A 6301-nucleotide genomic window follows, 5' to 3' on the forward strand; every position below is an offset into this window, starting at 1 on the left:
TCAAGCCAGTCCACCCTGCTTCTCCCGGGGCCTCTCCTTGTCTCTCCACCATCTTGGGAGGGGAGGGAGGGGGTGGGGGGTGGGGGGTGGGGGGCGAGTGCAGGAAGCAGCCACAGCTGCACATTATCCACGTCAGCCGCCAACACACCACCCCTGAAGCATGCCCACAGCTGTACGTTATCAATATCATTAACCTGCCTTCATTCCTCTATAATTCCTCTACAATTCTCCCCCAGGTTTTTCTTTTCTTTTTTCTTTTTCTTCTTAACATTTCATTGTATTTATTTACGTATTTAACATGTATTTAACAATCATCACAACATTTTCAAAATAAACTACTCATACAGTCCAGACAACTTGTCCCTGAACTCTTTTGTTCTTCTTTGTTGAAACATGTTTTACAAGTATATAGGATTTGACCTGTGATGTGGTGTGCTACATTCTCAACTCTGGTGGGATCAGGAGGACTCACGGACACGGAATACTCATTTGAAACTGGTGGGAACATTGATAATGTATGTTAAGAAGAGTGATTGTTGTGTACGTACCCATTTCCCTGAATATACTCAGGCAGGAATTCCTCTAGCTGGTAACCCCATTCTGTTTGGGACTAACGGGAATAACTTGTGGCTAAGACCAGGGTACACTCATTGGAACAAGACTGACCTCCAGACTTGGACAACACTGAATCCACACTTGTCCCCTGTGAAGTGTGTTACTGCAAATGAAGCCAAGACATACGCAAATGCTCCCGCAGAGGGGGCGTGCCTAGGTGGGCAGCAGCTGAGGGCATGCGTGCTAAGCACCTCCAAGTCCTTCCTGCCTCCAGGAGGTGGAGAGGTGGCCAGTGGTTGGCAGGCCTGGTCCTCTTGCAAGGTGGGGATGCTGGGGATGAGCAAGCACGTGGGCTGCAGCCACAGGCCATCCACGTGCCTGAAAGGCTCTCTCACCCCTCTTGCTGGTCACCTAGTCCAGCTTCAGGTTCACTGGAGAGTTGCGCGCGCACACAGGGCTCCCAGCAGCAGCTGGCCCGAGACACTGGGGCTTTCCAAGCGCCGGCTGCCTATGGCCTGTGCTGCCGTCAGCCTTTGCTAGCAGCCAGGCCAGGGGACCCACCGCGCAGCGGGTGCAGAGTGGGCCCACACAGGAGGGGCTTTGGGGTGGCTCTCCAAAAGAGGCCAGCGGGTTCTGTGGTGATCAGGCACAGGGCTCAGGCAAGCAAAGCAGCCAGCACTTTGCTTCTGTGTGCCTGGCTGAAATAGTGAGGCTGGAGACGTGAAGAGCAATGCTGTCCACACAGTATTTAGCTCCAGGAACTGCTTTCCCTACCTGTCCACACCTCCTCAGGAGACACTCTGCATCAAGAGCAACTGGAAAAGCCTTCTATCACTTCTCCAAAGTGCGCATTACCTGCCTTTCTCTTCCACTGTACGGCTGAACCTTACCTCATGAAGTGTACAAGCCAAACTTGAAGACCAGGTGTCCCTGATGGAGGAGACAGGGCTCCTAAGGGCTTTCTGCCTTGTAATGAGCCCAGGGTGTCTGCGGTGCTGTGGACTTCAGGTGTTCAGAGGACACTGAAGAAACCTCTCAAGAACACCAAGTCAGGAGCAAACCCCAAAGTCCCTGGAAGCATTAACAATCCCCGCTGAGGGCCATGACCGAGAAAGCCTCCCCATGGCCCTATTAGAGCCCATCCTTGGAGGCTGTGAGTGCAGGAAGGCAAAGGTGCTGTGCAGGCAGCTCTGCTGCTGAGCAAAGCCTTGGCTTGCTTGATGAAGCAGAAAGGCCAAGCCGTGACCGGCAGCCTGTGGGGAGGTCGGTGCTGTCCCTCACAGAGGGCTCAGGGCTCTTCCTGGGGACCATGGAAGGTGGGGGATCCAATGCCGTGTTAAGGACAACAATGGCACAACAACTTCCAGCTTCCCGGTGGGGCTGCACGGAGGCAACAATGCTCTAGTGCCATGAGGACAACTTGTCTTCTCACAGGCCTCAGTGTCAGAAACAGCTGCCATAGCCAAGGGGACAAAGAGCTGGGTTCTCTTCAGGCTTTCCAGCCTTGCTAAAAACCTTTTCCATCTCCACCGCAGGTTGTTCTACATGGTTGGAGCCCTGCCCCTGTTGCCCTGCAGGCTGTAGGCACCATCTCGCTGCCCTGCCTTGCTCTCACCCCAACATTGCCATACCTTCGCTGAGGTACCTCCACTCTCACCGGCTGTTCCTTGAAACACAAACCATGGGCTGATCCAGGCTCCCTCTGGCTGAGCTCTGGCACCGCAGCAGGGCCCTTGGTGTGACAGTTGTTCCTCCTGACAGCCACTCTCCATTTTCAACATGACACTTTGTGAAATCTTTTCCTCTCTCCTGCTTTTTCCCACTACCCAGGAAAGCTTAACCGTCTCAGGAACCCCCCTTTATGCAGGGAACCAACACTGTTTGCTTTTTCTGGTGGTCTTTCCACTTACCACAGAGAAATAATCGCCACATGGTCTTCTACACCACATGCCTGCTGCTGTCTTGTCATGTCCACAGGCAAAATGGACATGACAACCTGTATCCCAGCTTTTTTCCTGGAGAGGTCCTAAGCTGTACCTTGGCAGAGGGACTTCCCCAGCCACATGTTCCTGTTGCTGGCCTGTCACCTCCAGAGACAGAGCTGGCCTCACAGGCCCCTTCACAGCCATGAACTTCCTCCTGCATTAGGGGTTCCTGAGACTCAATTGCCCTCCTAATACCATACCTCTCCATCACCCTCCTCCTGGCCCACCACCTGACCATAGAAAAGCAGGCTCGCTTCTTCCTGATTGATCAAATACATTTCAGAAAAGTAATTTGAATAGAGAAACATTCTTCACATGAACTCCTGTATTGGTGTTGACACAATTTATATATGCTCTTTTAGCTCTATGGCTTCTTTTCAGGTTGAACTGACCTCTGGATATCACCTAGTCCAACCCCCATACTAAGGCAGGGTGAGCTAGACCAGCTTTCTCAGCATCTGCTCTAGGTAGGCTTGCAATGTCATAGAATCATAGAAACAGAGAATCATTTAGGATGGAAAAGACCTCAAGGATCATCAAATCCAACTGTTACCTCAGGACGGCCAATTTCATCACTAAATCCTGTCCCCAAGCACTGCATTTATATATTTCTGACACACCTCCAGGGCTGGTGATTCCACCGCCTCCATGAGCAGCCTCTTCCAAAGCTTGACCACCCTTGCAGTGAAGATGTTTTGCCTCATGCCCAATGTAAACCTCTCCTGGTGTAACTTGAGGCGGTTTCCTCTTGTCCTGTCTCTTGTTACCTGGGAGAAGAGACCTATCCCCACCCATCTACAACCTCCTTTCAGGTATTTCTAGAGAGCAGTAAAATCCCCATGAGCGTCCTTTTCTCCACACTAAAGAACCCAAGTCTTCTCAGCTGCTCATCAACATACCAGGGCTCCAGACCCTTCACCAGCTTTGTTGCTCTTCTCTGGCCATACTCCAGCACCTCAAAGTTTCTCTTGAAGTAAGGAGCCCAAGACGGAAACATGGTGCTCGAGGTTTGGCTTCAGCAGTGCCGAGTACAGGGGATCGATCACTGCCCTGGTCCTGCTGGCCACACTGTTTCTGATACCAGACAGGATGCTATTGGCCTTCTTGGCCACCCCGGCACACTGATGGCTCATGCTCAACCATCTGTCAACCTGCACCCTCAGGGTACTTTCCCACCAGGCTTCCTTCCAGCCACTCTGCCCCAAGCCTGTAGTGTTGTGTGGGGTTGTTGTGACCCAAGTGCAGAACTGGCACTTCTCCTGGTTGAACTTCATACAATTGGACTCACTCAAACAGCCCAACCTGTGCAGATCCCTCTGCAGAACCTTCCTGCCCTCAAGGAGATCAGCCCTCCCACCCAACCTGATGTCGTAGGCAACCTTACTGAGGGTGCACTCAACCCCCCTGGCTGCATCATTGATAAAGTTCTGAAAGAGGACTGGCCCCAACACTGAGCCCTGGGGAACACCACTCCTTATGGGCCGTCACCTGGATGTCACTCCATTTACTCCCCCTCTTGGGGCTTGGATGTACATCCAGCTCAAACCCAGCATAGAGAACACCCAGCCAAGCCATGAGCAGCCAGATTCTCCAGCAGAATGCTGTGGGAGATGGAGCAAAAAGGCTTTTGTAACGTCCAGGTAGACAGCATCCACAGCCTTTCCTTCATCCACTGGGCAGGTCATCTTGTAACAAAAGAAGATCGGTTTCTTCAAGTAGGACCTTCCTTTCATAAACCCATGCTGTCTGGTCCTGACCTCCTGGTTTCCCTGCACCTGCTGCTTGTTGGTGCTCAGGATGATCAGCTCCACAACCTTCCCTGTCACTAAGATAAGGTGGACAGGCCTGTAGTTATCCTCCTTTCTGCCTGTCTTGTAGGTGAGCACAACTTGACTAACCTTCAGTCTTCATGGACCTCCCCAGTTAGCCAGCACTGTGGAAAGTAATCGCTATGGTGATGCAATAGAGAAATAGACCAATAATTTTCAAAGGGTTCCTGGATCACAGGATGTCCATTGACAAGGACACAATCAAAAGCACCTTGTCCTTCCTGGACATCAACTACAGCTGAACCACATGTCCTCTGTAGCTGCAGAGACATCACAGCAGCAATGTGCGGCGAATGAAGAGACGGGACGCAGCTTGATGTAAGCAACTGTCAATTTATTGTACAGAAGCACGAGTTTATATACACTTTCAGAAGCTGCGCGTTTTAAACAGATTGGTTCTTGAAGCTAAGCATTCAGACTAGGCAATCCCTGATTGGTGGTTAACTGCCATCAATTAACCTCAAGGTGTTACCTTTCCTTGGCGCCATCCTTGGTGCCACCCGTCTCCCACTCCCCTGTGCTCTGTAAACATGTCTCATCATGTTAATCGTTGTCCAGACAAGCTCGAGCACATTCCCCTCAGCTAACTGATTGCCACGCATGGTCCTAGTTTCCAGCCCGCTCCTGCAGCGATGCCCTCTCCTGCCAGCACTGCACAGCCCAGCCCTGCATCTCTCTGGCCCCAGGGACAGCATGGATTGCTCTCCTTAGGGACATCTCATTTCACCTTTACAGTGACCTCTGTCCACCACCCCCGCATTCTCTGCTGAAAAAAACTTTGCTTTCCTCAGACCCTGGACACTTGTTACCCATTATTACTGTTTTTGTGATATGTCTGAACTTGGCCGTGATGACACAGCTGTGGTCCAGCGCACCTCTGCTGTGAAATAACCTAAATCAGGGAGAGGAATGGGAAAAAGTCTTATTTAAGCAGCGTGAGGAAGCCTTAGGACCAATAACCTCACATCTTCTTGGGGAATTTAGAGATGCTGTGGGTTTACATGGCAAGGGTTTGGTGGTGCTCACGGTGTTTGTAGGTCTGGCAAAGGTGAGAAGAGATCAAGCGCTGACTCCATGGCAATAAATCCACTTTCATTTGACTCCAAAATGGACCAGCCCCTGCCCAAATCTGATCCAATGACCAATTCTAGTGGCACCTCTGTGATAAACCCAAGGCAGAAAGGACAAAACACAAAGGAAGAGGGGTGAGAATTATGTGAGAGAACAACCCTATAGACATCAAGGTGAGTGAAGAAGGGGGGTTTCAGTGAGACAGAGGCTTGGATCCCACCAAGACAGAGGTTTGGTGGGACCCTGCAAGCCAGTGGTCAAGTAACCACCCGCTAACAGTCACAGGACAGCGCAGTGACAACGCTCCTTTAAGTGTCTGCAGGTTCTTTGCATCAGAATTCTAGCACATCTGCCAGAAGATGCGACTGCCGGCACCACTGTGTCTGTTTCTGCAAGCCCCCGTGGTGGCAGCGCTGCTCCCACAAGAGCAATGGGTTGCCCTGCCAGTGAGCAGCTGGTGGGGTGCAGGGCTGGGACAGCCCTGGCGTACCCCTTCATCTGAAATGTTCAATCTTTTCTCTATCCATGGTTCTATCTATGGAGCTCATCCATCCATCCTGCAGCTGGGACTGCATCACCCTCAGGGCCTGAACCCAGTGGGGATGGTCTGGCATTGGGCACCGCTGGCACCCACAAAATGGGGGGTAGGGGTGTCTGGTACCACAGTGGGTGTGCTGGCAGCTGGGGACCGAGTCTGGCTGGAGAAAGGGCGCAGCAGGGACCCCATCAGGTCCAACAAGTGCTGAGTCCAGCCCCTGGGGAGGAACAAGCCCAGGCCCCGGCACAGGCGGGGGCCACCTTGCTGGAAAGCAGCTTGGCAAAGAAGGTCCTGCTGGGCTCCTCAACGAGCTGCCTGCTGGG

General features: G+C 52.1%; 1 long non-coding RNA gene across 1 annotated transcript in view; it reads right to left on the reverse strand.

Annotated features, from left to right (window-relative positions):
* The window catches only part of LOC308057551, a 332648-nt gene that overhangs the window by 261506 nt on the left and 64841 nt on the right, over window positions 1-6301 (reverse strand). The window lies entirely within an intron of this gene.

This window comes from Falco punctatus (assembly GCF_963210335.1).
Source record: "Falco punctatus genome assembly, contig: scaffold_22, whole genome shotgun sequence".
Taxonomy (NCBI): Eukaryota; Metazoa; Chordata; class Aves; order Falconiformes; family Falconidae; genus Falco; species Falco punctatus.